This window comes from Rutidosis leptorrhynchoides, chromosome 4, assembly GCF_046630445.1.
Source record: "Rutidosis leptorrhynchoides isolate AG116_Rl617_1_P2 chromosome 4, CSIRO_AGI_Rlap_v1, whole genome shotgun sequence".
NCBI classification, from domain to species: domain Eukaryota; kingdom Viridiplantae; phylum Streptophyta; class Magnoliopsida; order Asterales; family Asteraceae; genus Rutidosis; species Rutidosis leptorrhynchoides.
Window position 1 is genome coordinate 452,883,930 of NC_092336.1, and position 17,916 is coordinate 452,901,845.

A 17,916-nucleotide genomic window follows, 5' to 3' on the forward strand; every position below is an offset into this window, starting at 1 on the left:
ATTATATTATATATTATAAACGTCGGCAAGCCAGTGAACAAAAGCACTTGGGCTGGATCCAGCTGGCCATGCGATCGCATGGCCTGGAAGAACAAAACCCATACGATCGCAAGGCCCCAAAAGTTGGGTCAGATCCTATAAATTTCGCGTGTTTTGGCCGAATGTTTTACATCTTTTTCTTTCCTCTCTTACTCTCAACGTGTATATATATATATATATATATATATATATATATATATATATATATATATATATATATATATATATTAATTTTAGTTTTAATTTTAATTTTAATAATAAGGGTATGTTAGCGAATGTTGTAAGGGTGTAAGTCGAAATTCTGTCCGTGTAACGCTACGCTATTTTTAATCATTGTAAGTTATGTTCAACCTTTTTAAATTAATGTCTTGTTGCTAAGTTATTATTATGCTTATTTAATCCGAAGTAATCGTGATGTTGGGCTAAAATATTAAAGACGGGGTAATTGGGCTTTGTACCATAATTGAGGTTTGGACAAAAGAACGACACTTGTGGAAATTATACTATGGGCTATTAATGGGCTTTATATTTGTTTAATTAAATGATAGTTTGTTAATTTAATATAAAGATTTACAATTGGACGTACCTATAAATAACCATATACACTCGATCGGACACGATGGGCGGGATATTTATAAGTACTAATAATCGTTCATTTAACCGGACACGGGAATGGATTAATAGTCAATGGTCTTATTAAAACAGGGGTGAATTATATACAAGGATACTTGGTGTAATTATAGTTTAAGTCCCCAATTAGTTGAAATATTTGACTTCGGATATAAGGATAATTTGACGAGGACACTCGCACTTTATATTTATGACTGATGGACTGTTATGGACAAAAACCAGACGGACATATTGAATAATCCAGGACAAAGGACAATTAACCCATGGTAATAATCTAAAATCAACACGTCAAACATCATGATTACGGAAGTTTAAATAAGCATAATTCCTTTATTTCATATTTAATTGCACTTTTAATTATCGCACTTTTATTTACTGTCATTGTATTTAATTGCACTTTTAATTATCGTACTTTTTAATTATCGCAATTTTATTTATCCTCATTTTATTTATCGCAATTTCATTATTGTTATTTACTTTACGCTTTAAATTAAGTCTTTTATATATTTAATATTTTACATTAGGTTTTAACTGCGACTAAAGTTTTCAAATCGACAAACCGGTCATTAAACGGTAAAAACCCCCCCTTTTTATAATAATAATACTACTTATATATATATATATATATATATATATATATATATATATATATATATATATATATATATATATATATATATATTTATACAAATATAGTTTTTAAAAATATAGCGTTTAACTTGGCGAGTTCCCTGTGGACGAACCGAATTTACTAAAAACTACACTACTGTACGATTAGGTACACTGCCTATAAGTGTTGTAGCAAGGTTTAGGTATATCCACTCTATAAATAAATAAATAACTTGTGTAAAATTGTATCGTATTTAATAGTATTTCTTAGCAAAAATTAATACTATTTCATATACCCCTCGCATAACATCAACCTTCTTCACTTCTCCATTGATTAAGTAGACTACGAACCCATCCCCAATTCATCCAGAAAAGGTGATGACTAATTGGTTGGTTCATTCTGGTTACGCTGCCATTGGAGCTTGAGGAGTTCGAGGAATTAAGTGAGAAATCCATCTTATGTGATTGGAATTAGGGTTTTTGATACGAGTGGGTGTTGAATACTGAATGATATATTCGTCCCCTTGAATACGTATATGTAGCAAAAAGATTTCCGTAATTTACGAAGAAAATTTAGGAAAAGTGTTAGACAAAGTTTATTGGGATAGATATGATAAGATATGATTTGTCTATACTTCATTAATGCAATAATTGCAGTATGACGTGTCTAGATTAAAAATGATAAGTATGTAATCAGATAATGATTAAAGACTTTCAATTCGTAATGGCCTATTCAGGTCTAGGGGCTTGAGCTATAGGATCCTTTAAATCGGTAATCCAAACCCTTCCATTCTAGAGTTTCGTAGACGCCATCCGTCAATAAAATTCAATGATCAAAAATAACGAGAAATCAAAGATTTAAAAGTAATGAATATGAGTAGTGATGACATTATAATGTCTTTGAGATTCTCGATAACTCAATGACATTTTCTGGTTCGCAAACCGATGCATAAAGGCATAAATCATATAGGTACGTGATATAACAAGGAGGTTATATACGTTTGAGTATGAATAGTAACAAATATAGGAGTTTCAAAAATCATGGATAATATTTCATGTAATACATATGTAATACACAAAACCATGATAGATGATATAGGAATGTCGAGAACGGTGTCACATTTAAATGTGGTGGCGGAATTGAATAGTACTTAGGAGAATGAGCAGAGTTCTTAGATTAGCTCGGCATTCTAAGATAAGTATAGTGTAGCATTTAACAGTTAAAGGCAATAATTAAAGACACTATAGTCAAGGAAAGTTGTAGTCCTACATTGCTAAGGTACCTAATTGTATAAGACACACTTAAAATGCAATCCTAGTTCTCTACAACAGCCTGCTCTGATACCAATCTGTCACAACCCCAAAATGGACCAGGGGAAATTGTGACCAATCATATCATAACACAGTTGTATAAACGAGAACGACTCTACATGAGACTTTTTAAATAAAACCTTTATTAATAAAACAGCGGAAGCAGTAATAAATATTTACATTATTATTAAAATGTAAAATAAATGTTTATGAACTAAAATATAATATGTGATATGGACTCCATGCAAGCATCAAATCTATCATCACAAAGTTGCAAACAGCTAGCTCAATCATCACCTGAGATAAAACATGTTTAAAGTGTCAACCAAAAAGGTTGAGTGAAATTCGTAGGTTTATAAATAATATTCAAAGTTTTAGACCACAAGATTTAGTTTAAAGTTGATCAATATAGATATATCAATCTAAAAGTGTTGCTGCAGTTTGTAATATTTCTACTAAACAAGTTTACCCTATGACACCTTGTACTGTCAGTGTCGTGGAATCAATATTATGTAACCAAAGACCAGCGGTCAAATAGTTTGTAAGACTTGAATTCTGATTCTGCCTAGTCGCGCACCGCGCGGGGTTATGGCGCGCCGCGCCATATGTTGCTGGCAGACCCCTTTGGCTATTTTAGAGTTTTTAAAAGGGCATTTTGGTCTTTTCACATTTGAGCCAGATTTGGGGACTTAACCTCATCCACCCATTTCATTTATTCATTTCTTTTTTCCTTTTCTTTTCATTTTCTCTCTAAAACTCAAACACCCCATTTGATTCTAAGGGATTTTTGGAAAGGAAGAAGCGGGTTTTGATCTTTGGCGTAGTAGACAAGTTTGTTCCCCTCAATCTTAGCTACGCGGTGATACTAGTGATAAGCTCTAACTTCGAATTTCGTTTTTGTGTTCATCATTCAAATTTGGGGCTTTTGATTGTATGATTCATAGATGGAACCCATTTAGTTGTTAATTGAAGATTAACACCAAGATTCGGGTTTATAAGTGTTAAAGGCGGGTTTTGGGTTGGTTAATGATTTAACCATGTTTAAGACTTGAGAATGGTGTATAATCACTAGTATTAGTGATTACTGATGTATTGGAGACCTTTAGGGTTTTTGTGGTTGACTAATTTTGACTAGAGTCAAAGTTAGGGTTTGTTGATGATTATGACCCGAATGTCGATTCGATGAGGTTTATAAACTTAAAATGGATTAAGTTGAAGTATAAAACCGAGTTAAATATGTTTTGGTGTCAAAACTTGTAATTGGTGAGATTTTGACCTTATGGGTCAAAATTAGGGTTTATGGGCGATTTTGTGAACGATAAGTGTTTAACACTTGTGTTCGGGTTTAATTGGCATATTAGGACCATTATCACTTGTGTTAGTGATTATTGGTTAGTTTGGGCGCGGTTTGTACTTGGAAGTGCATTTGGGTCGAAATTGCACTAAGTGTCGAATTGGGTTGGTTTGTAGATCCAATCTAAGTGTGTTGTTGAATTTGTGATAATGGATTAGGTACTTTCCATTGACGAGTTGCAGATTAATTGGAAGCATTCTTCAAGGCAACAAGGTGAGTGTTAATATCCTATGTACATATGTATGTGTAGGATGGGTGCGGGTCGGGTGAAGTGGTTCTCGGTTATAAAGCTCACTTCACATATAGGTGGTTTTGATGGACTTGTGTATAGGTCCAATTGGCACGGTTGTGCGTTTTGGTTGACCTCCTCTTGGCGAGGTGTACACTTGTGTGTACGTTATCAAATGTATTGTGATGTGGTTTGGATAACCCGATGTGGTGGATTTTATAATCCCGTGACTGTGGGTTTTGGTATTGGAGAAATGAATCGCGTGTAGTTCGGATTTATGATAACGCGTGTAGTTCGGTCATCTTATTGAGGTAGTAATCTCGTGTGGTTTCGGATTACTAAGGCTCGTGTAGTTCGGCCAACCTCGATGTCGTCTTTGAAGATGGTAATCTCGTGTGGTTTCAGATTACTAAGGCTCGTGTAGTTCGGCTAATCTTCATGGTGGAGTTTTGGTATTCGGTAATGGGTTAAGGGGTTAACCTTATTCGTTTATATATTGTTCTATGTATATTAATGTATTGTTGTGTTGTAGCTAACCCTCCGGGTGTAGCTTATTGGCATTGTTCTCATCATCGTTGGTGAACTTATATTTGTTGATATCTTTAGCTTGTTGCTTAGAGATCGTACGGTATGCTTAGTATAGTTGCCTTATACATGGATGCTCCGGTATGCGGTATTTGATTATTTGTGTGGCATGTCCATTTTATACATATATATGTATGTAGTATATTATCATTCACTAAGCGTTAGCTTACCCTCTCGTTGTTGCTATTTTAATAGGATCGCATGCTTGGAGGCTCGGGTAAGCTTGGGGATTAGATATCTTGGCTAGGTTGCTAAGAAGATCTTGCTTTTGTATTCGATTAGGATTTGGGTAGCGTAGTCCCAAATCACCATGCTCGGTTTTGGTTGGAAACTAAACTAGTCGGGTCGTGTATGTCCGTTTGGACAATTAATCAATGTATTAAATGTTTTAAGGTTTATTAAACCTTCTATTGTATTAAAGATGTTTATAGAAATACAATTGGGACCTAAAGTGTTATTTAAAGCGTATTAAAAGGAAAAAAATTTTATGGGCCCTTTTAATACGGGTTGGGTCGTTTCAAGTGGTATCAGAGAATGGTCTAAGGGATTTAGGCGACTTGAGATAGGTGCCTAGACTTAGACTTTTGTGTGTGCTTATTTGTTGCGGGACTTGTAGGTGAACGGGTCGAAACGGGTTATAGTTAGTGCCTTGTTTGTAGGTGGACTAACTAGGATTTTTTGGCTTGTGTTGTGATGCTATTCCCTTGTGTGTGTTTATATCACGTGGAATCGTCGTTGTGTTGGTTATATCATCGAGCGAGGCGGTCGTTGTACTAACGAGTTGAGACGACGTGTGTGCGTAATAAGGACTTGCAAACCTTATTACGGGTGCAAATCATGTCTAATAAGTGATGTACGACTAGTGCTGAGCAAGATGGGGCGGTGTTATGCGTGTTGTTTTATACGTTCGTGGACTAATCGTTTTGCATTCTTTAGAATGACGACGCGAAACGAGATCGAGGAGAATGACGAGGAGTTTAACTCTAGAGTTGCGGCCGCCGTTGCGGAGCAAATGAGTGCGTTTCGAGAAGAAATGAATAGGAAGTATTCCGAATCTCGGAGTAGTGGTGAAATGGAGCATTGTCTTAAGAGCTTCATGAGGACTAAACCCCCCGATGTATGACGGAAAACCGGATCCTTTGGTAAGCACAACTTGGATCTCGGATGTCGAAGGGTGTTTTCGTACTATTGAATGCCCTCCTGAGAAGAAGACGAGACTCGCTACTAGTTTGTTGCGGGGTAGCGCAAAGGATTGGTTGGATGGTAAGATTGATCTTGTCAGTGGTGAACCGTTTATGGCGTTATCGTGGGATGGATTTAAGAAGGAATTCTTCGAGGAGTTCAGGACTTCAGCCGATTTGTCGAAAATGCTTAATGAGTTGCGAAATTTGCAACAGGGTTCTATGGATTTGAATACTCTCAAGACGACCTTTATGGCGAAGGCTCGTTTTTGCCCGGAGTATTTGGGGAATGATAATTTGTTGATGCAAGATTTCTATCGAACCTTGAATGATGACTTGAAGAATAAGATTAGCCGGGGTCACTCGAAATCGTTTGCAGAATTATTCGCCGTGGCTAGAGGTTTCGAGTCGTATACGCGATCAAAGATTGGTGAACCTTCAAGTGAGAGAAGGGTTGTTTCGTATGGTGCTCCGAGTAAGAGGACTAAGGGTCCGAGTGTGAGCACGGGTGGTACGCGGACGGGTATACCAGATTCTAGTGCATCTAGATGTTACAATTGTGGCATGAGGGGTCACAAGTATTGGGAATGTTCGGTACCAAAGGTTGATGGTATGGTGTGTTTCAATTGCCAAGAAGAAGGACATCGTAAGTCAGAATGTCCCAAGTTAGCGGGGATGGGTGCGGCAAGCAGACGTTAAGGTACGTTTCGTTTTAATAAATATGTCCGTTGATTATTTATTAAGTGCCATTTGTGTTTGTGTTGTAAAATGCCTTGTGTTGTGCATATTGTTGTTATGGGTGACGTTCCTAATGGAAGTACCCTATGGTGACATTTGATTGTCGGGCGAAGGGCATAAGACTTGGTGCAACCAAGCATTCCTTAGTATTTGGGAAATGTTTCTACCAAGCCATGGAAATGGGTTTTGGTGTTCGATTGTTAAGCGCGTGTTCGCTTGTGTGTTGGAGTTGATGAACCATGAGGTTCGACGGGTGGGATGAAACCCTTGAGATCGAGTGTTTTAGATCTCGATGTATGTTGGTAAAGGAGTCTACGTGACGCGACATTAGGTGCCTCTTTTATACTTACTAGCGTGGTGTTCGACTCCGATTATGTTGTGGTTACATTGTACTTAGGGTACCGAAGTGAAACCCTTAGGTACATGAGTGACAAGGTGGAAGTTGACAAATTAAAGCAATCGGATGATTGCGAGGGTATGGTTTGTGAAATAGTGGTACACTTTTCGTTCGAAGTGTTTAAGGATGGTTTGAAATCCATCGTGTGCTCAAGATTGGAGCAAGGTGTGGTGATGGGTCGTGTGAGCCCGATTGTTGGTAAAGTCTACCTTTGGTAGCGTTGTACGGTTGTACGAGTTGTGGGTATGGAACGTAGTTCCAAGTGGGGGAGTTACACTCCCGCACGAGGAGGTTTTGGTGTGAGATTTCGGATGACGTTTTTAGTAGATCCGAAAATTTTGTTGGGACCTAGTTTTGGTCGATTTGTGGTAGAGAACAATTTCGGTTAGATTGTACTTATGGTTTGGATTTAAATTATCACCGAGGTGGTAATGTGGTAAATCTCGTTGAGTGATAATGGACGTGTTTCGAGCAGGGTGAAATCCCTCGGTTAAGGGATGTGTGTATCGGATTCTCTTTTAGAGAACTATTATTGGGTACCTATGTTTGATATAGGCGGTTCTCGCTCGATTGTGCGAATGGTTAGTGGTATCCGTTAGGATTTACTATGGCGTAGCAGAGCGCGATGTTACGCTACTCGTTGTTCGAGGCCAAAAGGGCGTTGATTGATGAAGCATGACCTTCGGGGTCCGCTGACTTCATCATGGTATTGATTGATTGGTGAAGCATGACCTTCGGGGTCCGCTGACTTCATCATGGTAGTACATGATTGGTGGAGCATGACTTTCGAGGTCCGCTGACTTCATCATGAGCGTGGTGTTATATCGGTGAAGCATGACTTTCGGGGTCCGCTGACTTCATCCGGTGTTGAGATTGGTGAAGCATGACCTTCGGGGTCCGCTGACTTCATCATGGTAGTGGATCGCGTGTGGTTTCGGATTCACGATGACGCGTGTGGTTTCGGTCATCTTATTGCGGAAGTGAGTCGCGTGTAGTTCGGATTCACAAATGACTCGTGTGGTTTCGATCATTGTATTGAGGAGTGAGTCTCGTGTAGTTCGGATTCACAAATGACTCGTGTAGTTTGGTCATTCCGCTGGGATAGTGACTCTCGTGTAGTTCGGATTCACTAAGGCGCGTGTAGTTCGGCCAATCCCGATTGTTGTTGAGGTGAAGGTAGTGAGTCGCGTGTGGTTTCGGATTCACTAAGGCGCGTGTAGTTTTTGGCCAGCCTTCGTGTTGTGTGATCTATCGGTTGTTTTATACACCGATGGTGGGGTCGTGAGGGCCATGATGTTTGATCTATTGGTCGTTTGATACGCCAATGGTGGGGTCGCGAGGACCATGTTGTATGTTTAGTGATGCGATAGCCGTGTTTCGCTCACATGTTGTTACGGGTGTGACAATAGTCGATTTTGTACACCTTGGGATCTAGCGTTGCCATAATCGTTTTGGGCACTAACGGTTTTAACCGTTGGATTATGATGTTACGGTAGTTGCGTATTGGTCGGATTGCGCACTACAAGGGATGTTTAGTGTTAAGGGTAATCCGTAAGGATTCGCTTCTTTTCGGTCTTCGTCAGTTTAGATGGTTGACTTTATTTTGATGTGCAGTGGTTACTAGCGATGTACTTGGTATGGTATGCTAGGGGTTGATATCTCGGTTCGAGAGTGGTTGAGTATTTCCCGGTGTGAGGGATTGAGCATGGTTTTATTGCTCAGGATTACGGGTTTGATAAATCGTGGGTGACGATTTTAGTTATTAGAGGCGATTTGTTGGGAAGAATTGTCTAGGAACGTTTGGATTGGGACTTATGATTGAGGACCATTGAGTAGGTCCGGATTGGTTAAGTGGTGAAGATCACGAGGACGTGATCGATTTTTTAGTGGGGGAGAGATGTAAGACCTGGATTCTGATTCTGCCTAGTCGCGCGCCGCACGGGGTTATGGCGCGCTGCGCCATATGTCGCAGGCAGACCCCTTTGGCTATTTCAGAGTTTTTAAAAGGGCATTTTGGTCTTTTCGCATTTGAGCCAGATTTAGGGACTTAACCTCATCCACCCATTTCATTTATTCATTTCTTTTTTCCTTTTCTTTTCATTTTCTCTCTAAAACTCAAACACCCCATTTGATTCTAAGGGATTTTTGGAAAGGAAGAAGCGGGTTTTGATCTTTGGCGTAGTAGACAAGTTTGTTCCCCTCGCTCTTAGCTACGCGGTGATACTAGTGGTAAGCTCTAACTCCGAATTTCGTTTTTGTGTTCATCATTCAAATTTGGGGCTTTTGATTGTATGATTCATAGATGGAACACATTTAGTTGTTAATTGAAGATTAACACCAAGATTCGGGTTTATAAGTGTTAAAGGCGGGTTTTGGGTTGGTTAATGATTTAACCATGTTTAAGACTTGAGAATGGTGTATAATCACTAGTATTAGTGATTACTGATGTATTGGAGACCTTTAGGGTTCTTGTGGTTGACTAATTTTGACTAGAGTCAAAGTTAGGGTTTGTTGATGATTATGACCCGAATGTCGATTCGATGAGGTTTATAAACTTAAAATGGATTAAGTTGAAGTATAAAACCGAGTTAAATATGTTTTGGTGTCAAAACTTGTAATTGGTGAGATTTTGACCTTATGGGTCAAAATTAGGGTTTATGGGCGATTTTGAGAACGATAAGTGTTTAACACTTGTGTTCGGGTTTAATTGGCATATTAGGACCATTATCACTTGTGTTAGTGATTATTGGTTAATTTGGGCGCGGTTTGTACTTGGAAGTGCATTTGGGTCGAAATTGCACTAAGTGTCGAATTGGGTTGGTTTGTAGATCCAATCTAAGTGTGTTGTTGAATTTGTGATAATGGATTAGGTACTTTCCATTGACGAGTTGCGGATTAATTGGAAGCATTCTTCAAGGCGACAAGGTGAGTGTTAATATCCTATGTACATATGTATGTGTAGGATGGGTGCGGGTCGGGTGAAGTGGTTCTCGGTTATAGAGCTCACTTTACATATAGGTGGTTTTGATGGACTTGTGTATATGTCCAATTGGCACGGTTGTGCGTTTTGGTTGACCTCCTCTTGGCGAGGTGTACACTTGTGTGTACGTTATCACATGTATTGTGATGTGATTTTGGATAACCCCGATGTGGTGGATTTTATAATCCCGTGACTGTGGGTTTTGGTATTGGAGAAATGAATCGCGTGTAGTTTGGATTCATGATGACGCGTGTAGTTCGGTCATCTTATTGAGGTAGTAATCTCGTGTGGTTTCGGATTACTAAGGCTCGTGTAGTTCGGCCAACCTCGATGTTGTCTTTGAAGATGGTAATCTCGTGTGGTTTCGGATTACTAAGGCTCGTGTAGTTCGGCCAATCTTCATGGTGGAGTTTTGGTATTCGGTAATGGGTTAAGGGGTTAACCTTATTCGTTTATATATTGTTCTATGTATATTAATGTATTGTTGTGTTGTAGCTAACCCTCCGAGTGTAGCTTATTGGCATTGTTCTCATTCTCATTGGTGAACTTATATTTGTTGATATCTTTAGCTTGTTGCTTAGAGATCGTACGGTATGCTTAGTATAGTTGCCTTATACATGGATGCTCCGGTATGCTGTATTTGATTATTTATGTGGCGTGTCCATTTTATACATATATATGTATGTAGTATATTATCATTCACTAAGCGTTAGCTTACCCTCTCGTTGTTGCTATTTTTATAGGATCGCATGCTTGGCGGCTCGGGTAAGCTTGGGGATTAGAGATCTTGGCTAGGTTGCTAAGAAGATCTTGCTTTTGTATTCGATTAGGATTTGGGTAGCGTAGTCCCAAATCACCATGCTTGGTTTTGGTTGGAAAATAAACTAGTCGGGTCGTGTATGTCCGTTTGGACAATTAATCAATGTATTAAATGTTTTAAGGTTTATTAAACCTTCTATTGTATTAAAGATGTTTATGGAAATACAATTGGGACCTAAAGTGTTATTTAAAGCGTATTAAAAGGAAAAAAAATTTATGGGCCGGTTTTAATACGGGTTGGGTCGTTTCAAGTGGTATCAGAGAATGGTCTAAGGGATTTAGGCGACTTGAGATAGGTGCCTAGACTTAGACTTTTGTGTGTGCTTATTTGTTGCGGGACTTGTAGGTGAACGGGTCGGAACGGGTTATAGTTAGTGCCTTGTTTGTAGGTGGACTAACTAGGATTTTTTGGCTTGTGTTGTGATGCTATTCCCTTGCGTGTGTTTATATCGCGTGGAATCGTTGTTGTGTTGGTTATATCATCGAGCGAGGCGGTCATTGTACTAACGAGTTGAGATGACGTGTGTGCGTAATAAGGACTTGCAAACCTTATTACGGGTGCAAATCGTGTCTAACAAGTGATGTACGACGAGTGTTAAGCAAGATGGGGCGGTGTTATGCGTGTTGTTTTATACGTTCGTGAATTAATCGTTTTGCATTCTTTAGAATGATGACGCGAAAAGAGATCGAGACGAATGACGAGGAGTTTAACTCTAGAGTTGCGGCCGCCGTTGTGGAGAAAATGAGTGCGTTTCGAGAAGAAATGGATAGGAAGTATTCCGAATCTCGGAGTAGTGGTGAAATGGAGCATTATCTTAAGAGCTTCATGAGGACTAAACCTCCGATGTATGACGGGAAACCGGATCCTTTGGTAAGCACAACTTGGATCTCGGATGTCGAAGGGTGTTTTCGTACTATTGAATGCCCTCCTGAGAAGAAGACGAGACTCGCTACTAGTTTGTTGCGGGGTAGGGCAAATGATTGGTTGGATGGTAAGATTGATCTTGTCGGTGGTGAACCGTTTATGGCGTTATCGTGGGACGGGTTTAAGAAGGAATTCTTCGAGGAGTTCCGAACTTCAGCCGATTTGTCGGAAATGCGTAATGAGTTGCGAAATTTACAACAGGGTTCTATGGATTTGAATACTCTCAAGACAACCTTTATGGCGAAGGCTCGTTTTTTACCCGGAGTATTTGGGGAATGATAATTTGTTGATGCAAGATTTCTATCGAACCTTGAATGATGACTTGAAGAATAAGATTAGCCGGGGTCACGCGAAATCGTTTGCGGAATTATTCGCCGTGGCTAGAGGTTTCGAGTCGTATACGCGATCAAAGATTGGTGAACCTTCAAGTGAGAGAAGGGTTGTTTCGTATGGTGCGACGAGTAAGAGGACTAAGGGTCCGAGTGTGAGCACGGGTGGTACGCGGATGGGTATACTGGATTCTAGTGCATCTAGATGTTACAATTGTGGCATGAGGGGTCACAAGTCTTGGGTATGTTCGGTACCAAAGGGTGATGGTATGGTGTGTTTCAATTGCCAAGAAGAAGGACATCGTAAGTCGGAATGTCCCAAGTTAGCGGGGACGGGTGCGGCAAGGAGACGTTAAGGTACGTTTCGTTTTAATAAATATGTCCGTTGATTATTTATTAAGTACCATTTGTGTTTGTGTTGTAAAATGCCTTGTGTTGTGCATATTGTTGTTATGGGTGACGTTCCTAATGGAAGTACCCTATGGTGACATTTGATTGTCGGGCGAAGGGCGTAAGACTTGGTGCAACCAAGCATTCCTTAGTATTTGGGAAATGTTTCCAAGCCATGGAAATGGGTTTTGGTGTTCGATTATTAAGCGCGTGTTCGCTTGTGTGTTGTCCTATGAAGTTCACCTTAGTAGCAAGTAAGTTATTCCACGCAAAGAAGAATGAACAGAGTAAGTGATCGGAGATCTTAACCTAGAGATATAATCTTTGAATAGTTGATGTCTAACAAACATAAAGTTTGTTTATTAATATAGCAACTATGTTAACAGTGACGGTTTTCGAGAAAAGTTCCTATTTCTCAAAAGTTTCTATTTTTGGAAACCTACTATTTATGGAAAGCTTCCACTTATTGTAAGCTTCTAGTTTAAGAATGTTCGGGTTATAATCCTCAACAAAGATGTTGTACAATCTCGCCCAAACTTCATTGCTAACATGCAAGTCACTCGAATGATCTATTGTTACCGAGCGGCCCAGGATCTCTTGACCAGAATCTAAGTCTTGGCATTCGAGATCCACAAGCGTCCCATAATGGTAACAAGGATCACCCTAGGCCACAAGTAGCGGTGAGGTTTGTAAAAAGTGCACGTTATCTTTTAATTATAACCTTCACGTTATAGGTGTATACACACAACGAATTATTAATGTACTTAATAATTATATATGTGATAATATAACCTAAGTATTATTTAATATTTAGTTATACCTTAGTATGTCTTATATATATTAAATATAATTACCTTTAAATAAATAACTAAATTACTTCAAAGATAATAGTGTTTTATTAATCAAACATTATCCAAAAATGTCTAAATACTTAATTAAATATCTAAAAATTATATATATAATTTTTATAGTCGTAGTTAATCATATAAATCAGTAAAAAAAATTAATAAAACATTTTTATTATATTTTGTATTTATTTTTGTTTTTACCCTTAATTTATTCACAAAACAAGTTTAATTCTACATAATTACTAAATAAACCCAAACAATTATTTTTATAATTTTTATAAGTTACTATCAGTCTAATAACCTGTAGAAAAAAATATTTTTAAAAAAATATTTTTATTATTTTATATTTATTCTTAATTTACCTTCGAATTACATAATAATAGAGTTTAATTATATAATAATTACCAATTCAACCCAAGTAATTATTTTTATAATTTTTTTCAGATCTATATAAGTTTTATAAACTCAAAATAATTTATATATATTTTATTTTTGGTTAAAAATATTTATTACGAATTTTACATTGTTTTTACGTTTAAATACTACATAATTCGTATTTAATTATAAATAATATTCCATAAATTATCAAAATTATTTTATACATCATAATACTTATAATACTAATTATAACATATAAACATAATTTATATATATTAATTTCAAATTTATAAAGAATATATAAAAAAATAAAAGCAATTCGATAAAAAAATATCGAAAATACCTCAAGTAGTTTCCCAAGTTTGTGAGAGAGTTTTTCCAAAGATTTGATACAAGTTTTTATGAAATAGAAGTGGGTATTTATAGGGAAAAAATAGTTGGTAAAAATAAAAAATATAAATAAAATAAAGGTGCCAATTTTGACAAAAAAAGAAAACATGTTAAAAATGTTTTTAATATGTTTTGTCTTTGAAAATATTTAGTCAAAATTCATGGCCTCATTATTTAATTTATAAAAAATAATCTTATTTCTTTTTTATAAGCTAAAAATATAAATAATGATTAAAATAACTTATCATTTAATTAATAATTATGTTACATATAGTTTTATATATATTACACGTTAATATTAATATTAACTAAAGTTATTTTATATAATTAGTATAAACTTTAGTTAACAAAACGTGTCGACAAAAAAATAAATATTTAATCAACGTCGAATTTAATCATATATTAAGTATGGATAACAACCCTAGGGGCAAATTAGCCAATTCAAGTATGGAAATGTGAGAGTTGTGATACTTTCCACAATGGAAACATTCGGCGTCTTTTGTTGGGTTTTCCTTCTTAGAAGGTGGAATATTTTTTCTAGCAAATGATTCGTCATTTTCCTTCCACAAAGTATTCGGCTTATTCTTTTTCACCCTTCAATCCTATTTCTTCATGATCATCGAACAACATTCGATAATCATTTTGCTGAGCAGCAGCAACTGCCACAACAGGAAGAAAGGATATGGGTTCTAAACTTTATTCAACTTCCAATTATGCTTGAGAACAATTCTCAGGTTGCAGTGCCAGTCTAGGAAGTTTAAACATTGAGTTTATCCTTCTCCAAGAAAGAAGGAAATGTGTTTTGGTTTACGTTTTGATTATTTGACATCTACAACAGATATAAGATTCAATTTAATATTTTCGATATTGAGCTTTAATAAATTAACTACCCAAGTTTTTATAATATTTTTTAAAAAAACAATTAATTTACGAAAGTCTAAGATCCACATAGAGGTTCCATAGCCACATCTGTTGATCAGCTAGCAGTTATGGAGTCTATTGATAGGTAGCGGGTACCAATTGCATTACAAGTACAACTCTTAGATCTTTATGAGACCTAGCGATATATGTAGTCCAACAAACCTCTATTATCTAATGGCATATTTGTCCCATCATTGCCTCGAACTCAGGTCTCACCGTGAATACGATTAAGTCGTCCAATTTGAAAACAGTGGAAATTCACGCTAGTCTCACTAGATCGAAAAATCCACCTCGTGGCTATAATTCAGCCTAGTCTCACTAGAACAGAAAAATAACGAGGAGTGTTTGCAAGCTCATTGGATGGCATGAATTAAATTTGACGGGTATTTTGAAAAAAGTTTGTGTCAACGAATAATGCATGCACACAAGATTCACTACACTATTATTTAAAAAACATTTTAACCAATTGTATATGTCGATTATGTTTGTGATCTAATTTGTTATTTAATTTATAGGATATAAAAATAACAAATACACAAACATGTATCGTTTTAAAACAGTTTTAAAAGATATCGTCCATATATATTATCTGACTTTCAAAATCATTTAACATTAAACTCGTTAGAGTTTAACTTATTTTAAAATCATCAATTTTAATCTTTGAAACTCGTTTAGAGTTTTATTTTATGTTTCCATTAAAAAAACATATGTAATTTAAGTCTCTAAATTATTTAACTTTAAACTCGTTAGAGTTTAACTTTTTAAAATCAACAATTTTAATATTTGAAACTCGTTACCGGTTTTATTTAATGTTTCCTTTCAAAAACATTTAGCATATATTATAATCAACAATTATATATAAATGCAAAAATAAAACACAACAATGCATCACACACACATAGCCTAGCCCAAAAAATCCTATGCTTGATCTCATGAGTCGACATGAGATCAAGAGGTCAAACTAAGGGTAATATCGTAGCTCCCACTTAATTCAAGAATCAAGTGAAAACTTGACAAACGCCATCGTTGTCAACTTGACCTGTTCGCCATCTTCTAAGTCAAACTTCACGTTGCATCTTTATCTTTAATCTTCATCTTATTACATTTATTTAAAATTGAAAAATACAACTAATCTAACACTTTTACAATTTAGAATAAACTTAAATACAATACTATGAAAATGAAAAATAAATATAATACAACTTTGGCTTCAAAATGGCCTTTCTAATAGAATAAATAATCAACATGACATAATATTGCCGTAAACAACAATCACAACAATCATACATAGGTTGGGGCATTATGGGCTACGTGTGCAATCACAATTTTAATAACTACATTATTAAAACCTACATATGGCTTGTCCATGGTTACAATGCATGTGTACAACCATGGAATGAAATAAACAACAATTATTCAATCCATAATAATTAAATTTAAAAATTATAACAGTAATTTTTTCAGATCTTATTCGTGCGTCATGAGGTAATCTACAAGGTTGACTTTCAAAACCATAAAGGTTTTGACTTTTACCAATTCACCACAAAGCTAGATCTAAGAAAATCACGCGACAATTAAGATGGTGTAAAAGCGGCTCGGATACCACTGTTGGAAAATCATGTGTACTTTTAAATCAGTTTAACGCAGCGGATAGTTAAAATAATAGTCAATTATTATTTTATAAACCATTTACAAAATTAAATATTCATATATTTAAATTTAATAAAACATGCACATGATTAACGATCCCAAAGATCCAGTTACACCATTAATAATTGTCAAAATATATAATTCACAAAGTGAGTAACAATATACCTTTCTTGAAGAAACTGATTGAAGGAGAGAAACTTACGATAAAAAATATGACCGTCTCTTAGGATAGTCCACACTACACTTCAAACGACCGTCAATGGATGCTAGTCCAAATCCAAGTAACAATTAATCAACCATTGATTAATTGGAACAATAAATAATACTCATTTTTTGGTTTCGCATAGCTTTTCAAAATAAACGAAAATCATGAACTTGTTTAGTATTTGTGAGGCAAAAAGAAAATCAAGAAAGAACCTTAGATTTTCTTTTCGTTCGTATATCTATAAAAGAGTCAGAGAGTTGTCTTCTTTTTATTTGAGTATAACTTCATAAAGGCAAAAGAAAAAATATCAATCAATCTGGATCACAGATATATTTTCCTTTATAAGACAAACAACTTTTTCAAAAAAAAAGATATTGAAATAGAAATAAGATACGGAGTATAAATTCATTAAACGATAAAGTCGTATTTCTCAAATACTTTAGGGGTATTGATAATGCTAAAAACAAACATATATTTTTAGCATTATCCCTCAAGAAAGACAAGCTTTTAGTTGCAGTTGTTCTATTTATAAGTTATATTCGTTTAAATAATAAAAGGTGAAGACAAAATACAGATTCGACGAATTGAAGACGCAAATGACCAAAAAGCTAAAAAGTACAAAGTACAATCCAAGTGGTTCCAATTATTGATGAGAAACGTCTAAAAATTACAAGAGTGCAAGTCGTGAAACGCAAAGTACAAGATATTAAATCGTACGAAAAGGCGTTCGAAAATCCGGAAACGAGACATGAACCAACTATCAACGCGCAACGCAATGGAACAAAAATTACAAGTCAACTATACACAAGAATATAATATAATATATAATTAATTATATATATTATTATATATTATATTTTTAAGCAGCCCACGTTTAAATCACTTTGGTGAGCTGGAATCCATACCTCCGCACTCGCGGAGCTGTGATGAAGAAAACCTCCGCACTCGCGGAGCTCAACAGTTCAAAGTGGGCCTATAAAAGGCCGTGCATTCTGATCTATTTCATAT